Raw genomic sequence first — 16,556 nt, 5'->3', positions numbered from 1 at the left:
TAGGAAGAGAGTAACTTAAATTCATTAAGACCAGAGGGAATTTGACTATTTGGAGTTAGCTGTCCTTAATTTCCAATACCCTTGCTACCTCTCCACATCCACATTTTAGACTTTGTTATAAAGAGAAATGAGGGCAAAGGGAAGGGATGTTATATGATTTCTTTCCAAGTCTTAACATATCTTGAAATCACTCACTGGGCATGTTCAGGCTTCTACCTTTGAACTGAGAGGCCCCTTTGCAACCAATCGAGTCATGAAGTTTTCTGGTCCCTCCATCTGGTGACTGTTCATTCCCAAGGGCTCTGAACAAACTCTGCTGCAGGGGATCCAACATAATGTTTATCAGCCAAAGAAATGTTGTATTCCTTCCTGTGGCCTTAAAAAAAAAGACATTCTATCGACACAGTAATGTTGATTCAGATTGCCAATGAGGAAAAAAAATGAGCATCTCACACTTACTTAAGACCTTTCTTCTCTTCTACACAAATTCGCACTCAGATTTATGTGAGAGTCTAAATAAAGGGAATTATGGTGAGAAGGGCTCTGTTCAAAGAAAGCATTGTCAACCCTGTATATCAGAGGGGACACATCAGGAGTAATTTGGGATGGGCTCAAAGCTGCTTGTGATCAGAAAGAAATACTCATAGAAACTATGAAGAGTCACTAACTAGATAATTGTTTTTCCAGGGGATTGTCAGTATAATACAAGTTTCTTGCCTTCACTTAAGAAAAAAAGAAGATGATTGGAAGCTCATCCCATAATTGTTTCATGGGTAAGAGGAGAGGTTATTATCCCTGAGAACAAGCTGGTACAGGAAAGCAAAGGAACAGACCTCTCCCTCCCAAGTGATTCAGAACACCACCGGGATGAGAGGACTGTTTTTAATGGGGAGAGGCAGATGGGATCAGGAATGGATTGCTCTTCCCATGCACAAGCCCACAATTTATTGACTTCCACAGGATCCACCCCTCCCAAGGTAGCAGCCAGGTGCTTTTAGAAGAACCAACAGGCTTGTTAACAAAAAAGTCCATTAGCTAAAAACAAGAGTGAGTCATTATGTGTACAATCTGAAACAGAAATAGTTGCCAACAATTTCTTTTCTTTGTGGTTTGGGAAAGTGTGTGTGTGTGTGTGTGTGTGTGTGTGTGTGTGTGTGTGTGTGTGTGTTTGTATGTGTATGTGTATATATGAGTGTGTGTGAAAGAGAGAGAGAGAGAGAGAGAGAGAGAGAGAGAGAGAGAAATTGTCATTGAATGTATTAATATTCTCCTTGAGGTGGTGGAGAAGGGAGTGAGGATGAGGCCACAGGATGGCCACTTGTTATTTTAGAGATGAGCTTCCCATGTGTCTGAGAGAGCTAAACCCTTCCATCAGGTACCAAAAGGAAGCTAATGTCTGATCAACTAAATCAAAGCACCAATGGCCCCACCATTTTTTGCTGGTTTGAAGTAAGTTCAGTGTGGTTGAAGGGCTTCCACTTTAGACCAAGTCACACAGTCAGCAAATACTGAAGTAAAAGAAGAATACTTGACTTTTACATAGCACTTTAATGTTGGCAATGTACTTCCCATATGTTGTTTTTTTTTTTTTTGATTCCCATAACCACCCTATAACTATATAGCTATTTTACATATGAGGAAACTAAGACTAGAAAGGTTAAGTGACTTGCCAAGGGGGGGTCACACAGCTAGGAAGTATCTCAGTCAGGATTTGATCTGATGTCTTCTTGACCCCAGGGCCAGCACTCCATCCAACTAGGCTAAAAAGCTACTTTTGTAAGGAAAAGAAAATTTGCTAAGACACAAATATCTGGAAGATTTTTCAGCCTAATGCTTACTTTCTGTTGGCAAAACAAAATCACCATTTACCAGATCTATGAGATTTATGAGCCATTGTTTCTGGAAAGATTAAATGAGCCAACATTGCCCCCCAAAAAGGTTCATGCTCAGATGACTTTACCCTAATCATCCCAAATGCCTTAAACTGAACTTGCCTTTGTTTGATACACCCTTCCTCAGTAAGCTCTTATTTTGTAGATTCTCATTTATAACTCCAGTTAAAATTGCCACTTTCTAATTAACAAGCTACTCAAAATGGATTACTTGGCATTTTCACCTTCAGGATTAAAACTTGAGAGCAAAGGGGAAACTTAAGGCAATTATTAGGCATAACTGAATAGATTCAGGCATACAGGGAGCCTGTGAAATACTCCAAGGTCTCAGCATAGAACCCCCTGGAGCCAGGCTCCCTTGGATTCTTCTTTTCTCTACCTTAAACAACCAGTGGATTTTCCATATCATAACTGTTGTAGAGTAGATCAAAGACAAAAAAAAAGTTTTTTTCAAATCTTTTGTCCAAACTCTTCTAATGCTTGGACTCTATCTTCCACTTACTACAAAGTAATCATCTAGGTATACTACTTTGTACAAATGTTATGCCTCCTCTTCCAAAATGATTTTCCTATTCAGTCTGTACTCAAAGAAACATGTTCTTTAAAGAGTCTTTCCCCAATACCCCCACTTGTGGACCTGGATCCATGCTGATCCACTCACACTTTACACCTAGTCCCCCATTTGTGGCCAAGGGAAAAGAGAGTTGGTTGATGTTGGCCCCAGAGCTAAGACTAGACAAGGAAGGTAGCCATGTATAGCTATTTATCTTGCCAGAAGTCAATTAGTTTAGACTCCAGAATAGGCCATGATATACCCAATAAGAGCTCATGGATAGATAGATAGACAGACAAACAAACAGAGAGACATTCAGACACACACAGGCACACACACAAACAGAGACAGAGACAGAGAGAGACAGAGACAGAGAAACAAAGAGACAGAGACAGAGATAGAGAGACAGGGACAGAGACAGAGAGACAGAGATAGAGAGAGACAGAGGGAGGGAGGGAAAGGGAGAGACAGAGAGAAACAGAGAGACAAAGACAGAGAGAGAGAGAAAGAGAGAGAGAGAGAGACAGAAAGAGACAGAGAGAGACAGAGAGGGGGAGGGAGGGAGGGAGAGAGGGAGGGAGAGAGATGCATACCTTCCTTCTTAGAATCAATACTGTGTATTGGTTCTAAGGCAGAAGAGCAGTAAGATCTAAGCAATGGGGATTAAGTGATTTCCCCAGGGTCATACAGCTAGAAAGTGTCTTAGGACACTTTTAAATCCAGGATTTCCCATCTCTAGGCTAGATTCTCAATCCTCTGAGCCACGAACTGCCCCAATCGAAATATATTTTAATACTTTATGCCTTTAGTGTAAGGTTAGGTATAACACAGGATAATAAATATACATAGTGGAAAATAAAACTAACAATCAAGAAGCACAAGCCTTGCACACATATCATGATTGCTTTACTTATGGAGAGAGTCAGAAGGTGCTACATATGGTAAATACTGAAGTCAATTCACAGAAAAAATAATTGGCTGTCAGTATGAGTCAATTCCAAATCAATTGTCTTTGTACACTCAGGAAAATTTTTATGGAACAAGGATAAAAAGTCAAAATTAAAGTAGAAAAAAAGAATAAAAATGAGAAAATATATATAATTAAGAAATCTCCCCTCCTACCCTATTTCAATAGGTATTAATTCTCTAGATTGGGAAATAATTAAAGGAATAGAATTCAACATAGATATCAATCACCATTTCTGATATATATATATATATATATTTTTAATTCTTACTCTCCATCTTAGAATAAATACTAAATATTGTTTCTATAGCAGAAGAACAGTAAGGGTTAGACAATTAGGACTAAATGACTTGCTCAGGGTCATATAACTAGGAAGTATCTGAGGCCAGATTGAACCCAGGACTTCCCATCTCTAGGTCAGGCTCTCAATCCACTGAGCCACTGAGCTACCCCATCCAATGCATATTTAACTATTCTAAAACAAATATCACAAGAGAGGATGCCAGAAGAATCTAGAAATTGACTCAATCAGCAATTACTTACTACTTTGCCAAATAGAAAGATAGACAACCAGAGGGAAGAAAATGAATTCATCTTCAAAATCTTACAGAGGAAAATTGCAGATTATCAGAAATATCATCTTATAAAATATTCAAAACAGGTGCCATAGTTTACGATAAACACTGAAAAACTGGCAGGAATTGAAAGGGCCTGGGTAATGGGGGGCAATCAAGATTTTGAAAGGTCTTGAGTTCATGTCCCCATGAGGATTGTTTTAAGGACCTGGGAATATTTGGCCTTTCTAGACCAAAAGGTGGAACAAGGTTGCTGATTTCAAGTATTTGAAGAGCAATAAGGATTCACATTGTTTTGTTTTGTTTTATCTCAAAGGATAAAACTAGGAACAGTGGATTGAAGTTGTAAAGAGGCAAAAATACAATTTTTTAAATTTGGAAATTTTATTTAATTAATTAATTTAGAACATTTTTCCATGGTTAAAAGATTCATGTTATTTCCCACCCCTCCTCCCACTCCACTCCCATAGCCAATGCAATTCCACTAGGTTTTACATGTCATGGATCAAGAACTATTTCCACATTCTTGATATCTGCACTAAGGTGATCGCTTAGAGTCTACATCCCCAATCATATCCCCATCAACCCATGTGATCAAGCAGTTGTTTTTCTTCTGTGTTTCTGTTCCCTCAGATCTTTCTCTGGATGTGGATACTGTTCTTTCTCATAAATTCCTCTGAATTGTCCTGGATCATTGTATTGCTGCTAGTAAAAAAATCTGTTACTTTCAATTGTGTCAAATTGTATCAGTCTCTGTTTACATTGTTCTCCTGGTTCTGCTCACTTCACTCTGCATCAATTCCTGGAGGCTATTCCAAAAAATTGGATTTTTTTCTATTGGGAAAAATGTCTTAATAATTAGTGCTGACCAATGGAATAAATAACCATGGATATGGATTCTCCCCCTTTGGAGGCAATTCAAATAGAGGTTGGTATGTTATAGTGGGATTTTCTTTTCAGGTATTAGTTTGACTAGATGGCTTCCAAAGTCTCTTCCAACCCTAAAATTCTGACTCTTTCTACAAGCTTATAGAAATCTTAGTAAATGTTTCACTTGAATAAGATCATCCCAAATGTATTTAAGCCTTATACTGAAAGAAAAATAATGAAAAGATGAAAAATCCCAAAGGTCTGCCAGTATTTTAGCAAACTATTTTCTTTAGTAAGGTCAGCAAAATCATACTACATTTAGACTCTGCCATCATAGTCCCCAGTGTATTGCAAGAGGAATATAAATTATTTGGACTGGACCTAGGATTTCTTTGATGTTGAAAATTTCCAGTGGGAAGGACAATCATATATAAATACAAATCAGCCACTATTGAATCTTGAAAATTTGACTGGAATAGTAAGAAGTGAAATGATTTCCCTAGCATCACACAACCAGTACCTGTCAGAAGCATGACTTGAACTTAGGTTTTCCCAATATCAAGTCCTATCTACTACTCACTGAGTATTAAATAAAACAAAGGCATAAAGAATAAGTAGACAAGGTCATGTACACTTAGAGGAAGTCCTTGCTGAAGGTGACAAATTTTTGAGCATAATGAAGGATCAAGTTTTTGGATGTTTGAAATAAGGGAAGATGCCAACTATATGGGAAACATCATAGAAAGGATAATTATCCAAAAATCTCGATTGAAAAGCTGTCAATAACAATAAACCAAAATGTTTACTTTGGCATCTTCTCAAAGTCATCTGGAGAGCAATCTACATATGTATTAAGGGTATCTGAAGAAAATATGAGAAGGTAGGCTTTTGAAATCCTATAGTAAATCATATTTTTGTTTTCTTTTTAAAGACTGGTTCTCTCATAGAGATTAAAAGAGCAGGGGTTATTTAAGGCCTCAGTATAAATTGATACAAGAGTTTTTATCTGCTCAACTTCTGACCTGGACATAGGCAGTCTGACGCTTCACTCATATTTCCTTGGACCTTACCATATTAATGCTGGATTTAGTGTGGACACCTGATTGGCTTAGACCACTGCAGCTCAGAACATCTTAAAAAAAAAACAGCAACAACAAAAAACTTACTTTCTGTCTTAGTTTCAGTTCTTACACAGAAGAGCAATAAGGACTAGGGTTAAGTGACTTGCTCAGGGTCACACAGACAGGAAGTATGGGATTCAAATTTGAACCCAGGACCCCCTATCCCTGGACCTGGCTCTCAATCTTCTATGCCAACTAGCTGTCCCTGCAACTCAGAACTTCTGAGCTGGAGAGATCTGCCACCAGTCTCTGGTATAAAACTATGATCTATCATTATTAAAAAACATTTGATTGAGTAAGGCCAAATGTTCATTAATTGACTTTTCTCCAGCAAACTGTCTATTATGTATATCCATAAAATATTCTTTGATAGATAGGAAGACAGAAGAGAATAAACATTTATATAGTGTTTACAAATCACTGTGTTAAACACTTTATAAGTATTATCTCATTCAATCCTCACAATAATCACTAAAGATAAGGTACTATTATTATCCTCATTTTACAGTTGAGGAAATTGAGGCAAACAGAGGTTAAGTGATTGCCAAGGGTCACAGATATAGGAAGTATCTGAGGCTGCTTTTAAGCACAGATGTTCTGACTCTAGGTCTAATGATGCAACAGAGATAACATTGTTTTATGATCTTCTGATTACTAATATCAACTAAAGGATTAAACAGGGAGTATTTGGTACTGTCATAAAAGATAAATCTAAACCGAAGAGAGATTCTTCATCCCCATAGATAATGAGATCCCCTGGACAGCCATATTTGTGGATCACATTGTTCATATTGCATTAAATTCTGACACTGGGCAGATCCTCCAAAATGAGATCCATAATCATTCAAAAAGAGTTGCTTTAATTATCCATATAGAAAAAACTAAGTGGAACAAAGTATGATTATCATCAAAACTATAATATTGAGTTGGATGGACACTCTACTGAGATGATATATCAGTAGATCAGTATAAGAACAGATATAGATATAAATAAAAATACATAGATAATATATTTATATAAATATTCTTATATAAATAAATAAAATATAAGGATATAAATAAAAGTAGATAGTCATATAGTCATAGATGATAAATCTGTAGATTAAAAGTATAGATATAGGTAGATAGAGATATATCTTTTTTTTAAGCCCTTACCTTCTGTCTTGGAACCAATATTGGTTCCAAGACAGAAGAGTGGTAAGGGCTAGGCAATGGGGGTCAAGTGACTTGCCCAGGGTCATGCAGCTGGGAAGTATCTGAGGCCATATTTGAACCTAGGATCTCCCGAATTATCTCTAGGCCTAGCTCTCAGTCCACTGAGCTACCCCCAGCTGCCTCCAGATAGAGATATATCTTAAATATTGTACATGGACAATAAAATGGACCCAGAATTAAATAGGAACAGAAGAGTAGACTGGCTTACATTTGGGAAATCAAACACTTGGGGAAGAGTATAGAGATTGTTAATGATCCCCAAACTTCTTCCTGAAATAAACTATGACTGAATCATGGAATACTACAGTCTCTGAGGTATCATTGTTGTAGATGACTCAAAAGGAAATAAAGAGATGAATGATAGGAATAAGTAGGCAAAAATTTATAAGCAGTAATTGTGTACAAAAAAATCTAGGATAAAAGTTGACATCTAAAAGATGTGTGATTGAAAGAGTAGGTGGTCCTCACATCTAGACAGAGCAAAGGTTCACAAATAGACATCCTAGCAGAAGCACTGGTACTTGCAGAATGTCAGAAGACCTAGATAAAGCCTCCCCTACTGAGTACACTGGGCTGATTTCCTATAGAGTATTTTTGAGAGAACAAGAATAGCACAGGATGAGTGGATCATCCTACGTGGCAGAGGACTGTGCCTGATCTGTCTTTGGATCCTTCGCTGTGATTAGGATAGTGCTTTAGACATTGCAGGTATGGAATAAACATTTATTGACTGACTGAAAGATTGATCAAGCTTTAGACCATCAATCAAAGCATATGAGACAAGTTTGTGGAGAGGTTGCTGTAATAAGATTCAACTCCTTGGAAAGTAATGCTATTTTTATGCTTTTCTATTTTATATTAATCCTTCTACTTTGAATATTACCAAAGGTTCATTAAAGAGGCCTACTACAAGATTATCACTGTGGGAATTATTAGAGCAAAGGGAATCATAATACACAAACTCTAGGAAGCATTTCCATCTATTTAGAAATGGCTGCTGTTGGCCTCTGAGTGAATGGACTGTGTGTGAAAGGACAGAAAAATAGACATTTTCATGACAATGCCATTTTCCTACTAAATGCCTTAAAAATACACCCTAGGGAAATAGCAGATTGCATATTAATAGACATTTACATTTCTATTTCCATTTTGGGTTGGGTTGTAAAGCTCTCCCCTAAGGGAAAGGATTTCTACTCAATTAGATCATGATGCTGAGGATTATGTAGTCTGACTTCTAAGCTGTAAAGGGGTTGAAGAGAGAGAATACAGAGGAAGATTAATTGAAGGTAGAAAAAAATTTGTAAAGATGCATGTTAGCATGGTGGTAGTGTCCATTATGTGTGCTCAAAGAACGTCTCATGATTTATTCCTTCATGTGGCTGCTACCAATGATACAATTTATTACTGTAAAAATGAATCATGTCTCCTAAATTGGATGTGGTGAGCTGAGTCTAGTAGAGGTTTCAGCTCATGAGCAGCACATAGTCTAATATAAGCCATTGCATGGTGTTTATTTTGAATGCAAATTGATGTACTGAACTAGTACAAAGTTGAAGGAAGAAAGGAGAGCAGGATATCATTATGTCTAGGGAAAAAATTAGATAAACTCTTCAAACATGTGTTTGAGCATTGAGTTCTGAAAAGAAAGGTGCTATTGATTATCATAAATCTTTGTTAAAGAAAATTGAATTATGTATTATTATGAAATGCAATTCTCCAATTTTCTTCAGAAATGAATTAGAGCCAATGGAGTGTGTATTGGATCAAAGACATTGGGGTTTGAATTCTCATTCTCAATTAGTCCCTGATTTGTCATTGGATCCATGGGAAAACCAATTAACATCTCTCTGTTCCCAAAGAATGAATCCTACTTACATTATATCACCAACAAATATTCATGTGATCCCTGCTAAAACTCCTCCAGTGATGGGGAACTGGAGTCAAGGTTCTTGGTATCAGATCCTACTTCTGTCATTTCCTGTTTGCATTGATGCTAAGTAGATAACACCAGTTCCCTGGACCTTTGCTTCTCATCTTAAACAGGAGGGAGCTGGCTTGTGTTATCTCTAATAGGAAAAGAAATGAGAGCACTACAAGAAAATTATGAAAAGAGAACTAATAACTTAGCAAAAGAAGCACAAAGCTTTCCAAGAAGAAAATAACTCCTTGAAAATGAGAATTGGACAATTGGAATTCTGCATGATATCAAGAAATAATAAAGTCAAAAGCCTAAAGATAGAAGATAATTTAAGCATCATCAGGCTACCTAAAAGTCACAAGAAAGAGCCTGGCCACCATATTTTAATAAATTATGAAGGAAAACTGCATAGCTACCTTAAAACTGAGGGTAAAGTAGACATTGAAAGAATCTATTGGTTACCTCCTGAAAGAAACTAAAAGAGGGGCAGCTGGATAGCTCAGTGGATTGAAAGTTGACCTAGAGACAGGCAGTCCTAGGTTCAAATCTGACCTCAGACACTTCCCAGCTGTGTGACCCTGGGCAAGTCACTTAACCCCCATTGCCTAGCACTTACCACTCTTCTGCCATGGAACCAATACATAGAATTGATTCTAAGACAGAAGGTAAGGGTTTTAAGTAAAAAAAGAAACTACAAAATTAATTATTATATGTAAATAGGGAAATAAAATATCAAAAGAAAATAGCACTAAAGCTTTTTTAAAAAGAAACTCCAAAATGAAAACTCCTAGAATTATTACAAACAAAATCTAGAATTTTTAGGCCAAAGAACAAATTTAGCTGCAAGCAGCTAGAATAAAAGAATTAAAGTATCATAGTGATTCAGCAACAATTACATAAGATTTAGCAGCCAGAACTATAAATAAGTGGAGAGCTTGGGATATAATGTTTAATAAGGCAAAAGATCTAGGATTAGAACCAAGAATAATCTACACAGCAAAACCTGAGTATAATATTACAGAGGGGAAAATGAACCTTAAATGAAATCTAAGACTTTCAAGCATTCCTGATGAAAAGACCAGAATTGAGTAGGAAATTTGACATTCAATCACAGGACTGAAGAGAAGCATAAAATAACAGTAAGCTGCTTACATTTTTATATGGGGAGATGATGTCCTTAGAACTTTTGCATCACCAGGGACTTTAGATGGATTTAAAGGAAAGTTTGTCATCACCAGGGATCTAATAGATAGTAGTTCTGAGTTGATTCTATTATATTTTGATGATACCCAAAAGAATGAAATGGTGGGGAAGAGGAAGACACTAGGAGAAGAGGAAGAGTATAGGAAAAATGGGAGAAATTATCTCACATAAATTAGGCATGAAAGGAATAGAATACAATGGAGGGAGGTGGGGGGGGGACAGTTGAAACTTTAACCTCACTATCCTCTAAACTGGTTAAAAGAGGGAAGAATGCTAATATACCCTCAATTGATTACAGAAATTCATCTTCCCAAACAGAGAAGTAGGAGGAAAAGAGGTTAAGAGAAGTAAGGGATAAGGAAGATTAAGGGAGGTAGTGGTCAAAAGCTAAACAGACTCTTAAAGAGGGGAAAAAAGGAGGAAATGATCACATTGATTTCTGACTGCTATGTCACCCTTTGACATACTGAACTTGTAGTATACTCAGATGTTTTTCACAAGAATTGCTTTCTAGAGAAATGTCCTCTATCTTATATTTATAGAATTGATTTTTTTTAAAACTCTAACACTGGAGTATATCTCTCTATTAAATATAGGCTTTTTCCCATGTAATATACTTGATTTATTAACTCTATGGCATTCCTTACCCCTATAATGCACCTCTTGTTCCTCTCCAGCAAGCATGTAATTCAAAATCAAAATCAAAATCCTCTTAACCTTCCCTTATTCCTTAACTTTGTATTACCACAGTTAATAATACTCAGTTTTCATTCTCATTTAAGCACTTTTTACATTATTGTAAAAGCAACTAGGTGGCTCAGTGGATAGAGAGACAGGGCTGAAGACATAAAGTCCAGAGTTCAAATTTGGCCTTGGTCACTTTCTAACTATATTACCCTGGTCAAGTCACTTACCCCCAATTGTCTAGCTCTTACTGCTCTTCTGCCTTAGAATCATTCTAAGACAGAAGGTAAGGATTTTAAAAATATACTTCTCTCTAGGTGTCTTACAGACCTCATCCAAGGGAGAATAATTGTAAAAAAAAACAGTCACAAAATTGCTATCATAGTACCTTCAGGAACAGTATGTGATCAGTTGACTCCTTCCTAGTTTTAGATACTAAAGTAATAAGGCACACTAAAACCAGTTGTCTGTGGCTCAAATGAAAGTGATCTTTGTTGTCTCTCTCCCAGGATCATCACAGGAGATAACTGGTAGAATTCTACAATCATTTTGACTTCTTTGGTCTCTTTAAGTGAATGTCAAACACCCAGCTGGTCACTCAGAATTTAACTGTTTATTTGTTTTTTAACTCAACCACAAAGGTCTATAAACATTCCATTCCTTTTTCATCCCTTCCATTTCCTTTCCTTGTGAAGGTTGGGAGTCAGGAAGACTTGTCTTCCTGGGTTCAAATCTGACCTCAAATAATTATAATCTGTGTGATCCTGGGCAAGTCACTTTACCCTGTTTACTTCAGTTTTCTCATCTGTAAAATGAGCTGGAGAAGGAAATGGCAAACCACTCTAGTACTTTAACAAGAAAACACCGAATGCAGTCACAAAGAGTCAGGCATGAGTGAAACAACTACATAAAAACATTCATATACATGCACGTCAGAGCAATGTGGGTGGCTCAGTGGATACAGCACTAGATGTAGAGTTAAGAAGATCTGAGCTCATATCTAACCTCAGACATTCAGTAGCTGTGTGACCCTGGGAAATCACTTAATCTCTGTCTGCCTTAGTTTCCTCAATTGTAAAATGAGGATAAAAAGAGTACTTCTCTCATAGGATTGTTGTGAGAATCAAATATTTGTAAAGCATTAGCACAGTGCTTAGAAATAGTAGGGTCTATGTGTGTGTATATATATATATACAAAAAGATATGCATATACAGGTATATATGTATTACTTGTTTTCATATTATTGTTCCTTTGTTTTTCAGTTGTATCTGACTCTTCATGGTCTCATTTGGGGTTTTCTTAGCAGAGATACTGGAGCTGTTTACCATTTCCTTCTCCAGCTCATTTTATAGTGACTTGCCCAGGGTCACCCAAGTAGTGAGCTCTGTCAAAGGCCCTATTTGAATTAATGAAGATGATTCTTACTGACTTACTTACTGGACACTCTATCCACTGGATTTTAAAGCTGCCCAGGAGCTTTACATCAAAGCCAAAAGAATGGATATCATGAGAAAGACGGTAAATAGAAGATATGAGAGCCAAGGAAAGAACCTTGGAAGACACCCAGGCTTATAGGGTAGAAGAAGGAAGAAGAATCAGCAAAGGAAGCAAATAAGAGTTCAAAGAAGAAAAGTAGAATAGAGTCATAAAAAAGGGAAGAGATTATTGACAAAAAGGAGTGACAAAATATCAGATGCCGAAGAAAGGTCAAGAAAAATGGGACCTGAGAAAAATTCACCAGATTTGCATATCTCAGGGAAAGATTATATCATAGACTAAGCAATTCTATTTAGTTTTGGCATTTTTTTCTTCCAATACCAATCTACTTAGCTTAATCAATCATAGGCAATATGCATTGAGTGTGAAGATGATTATAGAAACGGATAATTCTGCTCTGTTAACAGTCCATTTGTTCTTACAAGTCATTTGCGGATGAGCCAAGATGGAAAAAAAAATTCAATCCCATCTATCGATTAGAAGATATTGAGTCTGATTTGAAAGGTCAAGGTCAAAAAGAAGGGTAGAAATACTCATGATTGAAAGGATTATGTCTTCTGAGAAGCTAGTAAAACCTATTATTCTCTTGAGGGTTGATTTTATTTCTCAGAAGCATTTACAGTGAAATCCCTATTCATCACCTACCCAGTATAGAGGGATCTTCATTCTGTAGACTCTAAGACAGTCAAAGAACACTGCAGGACTCCATTCTATTCATTCACACTGCAGCCAAGTGTGAGAGTGTTTATAGCAGTCTTTTATCAACAGGATTTACACAACCACTAACAAAATCCTGCTGGGGTGTAAAAGTATCAAATAAGAAGAGAGAGGTAACTAACAAAGGAAAATTACTAATAACTCAAAGGAATGTAATTTAGTTTGTTTTTAATATATTATGTTATTATACATTACCTGTAACATTAAATATATTTTAAATTACATATAAGTATGCAATATTATATATATATAAGAAAGAAAGAAAGAAAGAGAGAAAGGGAGAAAGGGAGAAAGGGAGAAAGAGAGAAAGAAAGAAAGAAAGAAAGAAAGAAAGAAAGAAAGAAAGAAAGAAAGAAAGAAAGAAAAGAAAGAAAGAGAGAAAGAAAGAAAGAGAGAGAAAGAAAGAAAGAAAGAGAGAAAGAGAGAAAGAAAGAAAGAGAGAAAGAGAGAAAGAAAGAAAGAAAGAAAGAAAGAAAGAAAGAAAGAAAGAAAGAAAGAAAGAAAGAGAGAGAGAAAGAAAGAAAGAGAGAAAGAAAGAAAGAAAGAAAGAAAGAAAGAAAGAAAGAAAGAAAGAAAGAGAGAGAGAGAGAAAGAAAGAAAGAGAGAAAGAAAGAAAGAAAGAAAGAAAGAAAGAAAGAAAGAAAGAAAGAAAGAAAGAAAGAAAGAAAGAAAGAAAGAAAGAAAGAAAGAAAGAAAGAAAGAAAGAAAGGAAGGAAGGAAGGAAGGAAGGAAGGAAGGAAGGAAGGAAGGAAGGAAGGAAGGAAGGAAGGAAGGAAGGAAGGAAAAAATGAAAAAATGAAGAAAGAAAGAAAGAGAGAGAGAGAGAGAGAAAGAAAGAAAGAGAGAGAGAAAGAAAGAAAGAGAGAGAGAAAGAAAGAGAGAAAGAAAGAAAGAAAGAAAGAGAGAGAGAGAGAGAGAAAGAAAGAAAGAGAGAGAGAAAGAAAGAAAGAGAGAGAGAAAGAAAGAGAGAAAGAAAGAAAGAAAGAAAGAGAGAAAGAAAGAAAGAGAGAGAAAGAAAGAAAGAAAGAGAGAAAGAGAGAAAGAAAGAAAGAGAGAAAGAAAGAAAGAAAGAAAGAAAGAAAGAAAGAAAGAAAGAAAGAAAGAAAGAAAGAGAGAAAGAAAGAAAGAGAGAAAGAAAGAAAGAAAGAAAGAAAGAAAGAAAGAAAGAAAGAAAGAAAGAAAGAAAGAAAGAAAGAAAGAAAGAAAGAAAGAAAGAAAGAAAGAAAGAAAGAAAGAAAGAAAGAAAGAAAGAAAGAAAGAAAGAAAGAAGGGAGGGAGGAGGAAGGGAGGGAGGGAGGGAGGATGGGAGGAAGGAAGGAAGGGAGGGAGGGAGGGAGGATGGGAGGAAGGAAGGAAGGGAGAGAGGAAGGGAGGGAGGGAGGGAGATGGGTAGAAATGTGGAAAAAGAATAAGCATAAATATTCTATCAGCTACTCAGGCTTCTCAGACTACAAAATTGAATTCAATAACTTCCTTTAAACAGTTCTCGGATAGCAGAGATAACTAACATTGTCTCTTGTTCTGATGCTCTGGCTAAAATCACATCCACCAAAAAATGGAATGCCTTACTTGGGGCATGAACACAATTATTAAGTAGAGTTTTTCCAGAAAAATGAAAGAATTCATTTTGATTTATTTCTTTCTGAGTGGACAATGGTTTTTCTCAGCACTCACATTCCACATGTGAATGCATTGTATAAATATACATTTTTGCCACCAGTATGTAGAAGCTGGTAGGTAGAAAATAAATGGGAAGGAGAAAAAAGAAGATGTTCAATATATATTAAGACTATAAGAGAATTGAAAGGAATTTGAATTGATGCTCAAAGGATATTTTGAAAAAATGAAGTGTATGCCCTTCCAGACACTCCCTAAAGTGATCAAAGACCAAAGGAAAGGGCTCATGTGTATAAAAATATTTAGAAACACCTTTGGATATGACAAAAACAAAAACAAACCTAGAAATAAAGTGGTTTCCCAAAAACTGAGGAATAGATAAGGAAACCTAGTATATGTGTGTAATGGAATATGATTGTACTATAAGAAATGATAGATTCAGAGAAATGCAAAAAATGTGTGTGAACCAGTGCTGTGTGAAATGAAAAATCCAGAGAAAAATGTATAAGATGATCACAATACTGTGAAGGAAATCACTATGAAATACTACAAAACTCTTATCAATTCAGTAACCAATCATAACTTCAAAAGAATGATGATAAAGTATATGTTCTACCTCCTGACTAACATGCAGTTTTAGTCAAAGTCAAGGTACTGGTTTGATTTGCTTGATTTTACTTATCTGTATACGGGAAAACTTTTATTCTGGGAGAATTGATAGAATTCTGGATAGAATTGAGGGAGGAAAGAAGGAAGGAAAGAAGGAGGGAGGGAGGGAGGGAGGGAGGGAGGGAAAAGGTATCAATAAAACATTAAAAATGCAAAAAAAAGTTCAGTGACAATTAGGGCAATGTTCTTGCTATCTTGTTTTTAAAAACTATACAATACAAAGTATACAAACTATACAACAGAAATTCATAATTTCATATGCAATCCTTTTTCGTTACTCTTAATATATTGAAATATTCATTCTTGTTGTTGAATATTAAGTTCATAAAAAGAAAAAATGAAAACAAGAATAGAAAACACCATCAGAACGGTAAAATATGGTGACTTTATGAAAATATGAACATATATTTCCTGCAGATCCTTTTATTCTCTCACAACATTTTGCCTTTTTGGTATGAATAAACATACTGCATGATGCTACAGAGGCTACATTTTGATCCCATTACATTTCCTTTGACACATAAGTAGTAAAATAAAGGAAAATCCAAAAGGCTGGAAATAGAGTCAAGAGACTTCCATTTGAATCCTACATCTACCACTAACTTTGAACCCTTAACCTTTCTGAAGCCTCAGTTTCTTTATCTGTAAAATCAAAAGCTAAAAATAGATTATCTTTATAGTCCCCTTTCAATCTAGAGGTATATTTTATAAAATTTTAAATTTAAAAAATCTTTTTAAAAATAAGATTGTTCTTCCATAGAAAAACAATATAACCCATCATTGCTTTTTTGTTATAGGTGTAGTATAATGGAAAGAGCACTGGACTGGAAATCAGAAGCTTTGGATTCAAGTTCTAGCCATATTGAGATCCTACTCATATTGGTTGATAAACCTTGGGCTAGTCAATTCAACCCCATCAATCCAATTCCTCATATATAAAATATGTATTATAATATTCTACATACTATATAGTATTATTAAAAGGTTCAAATTAATTGATGAATGATTAAAAATAGACAAAAAGCAATTGAGGGCTTCCTATGTGCCAAGACACTGT

This window comes from Monodelphis domestica, chromosome 2 (genome assembly GCF_027887165.1).
Source record: "Monodelphis domestica isolate mMonDom1 chromosome 2, mMonDom1.pri, whole genome shotgun sequence".
In the NCBI taxonomy this organism is placed as follows: Eukaryota; Metazoa; Chordata; class Mammalia; order Didelphimorphia; family Didelphidae; genus Monodelphis; species Monodelphis domestica.
Note: the sequence above shows the minus strand (reverse complement) of the source record.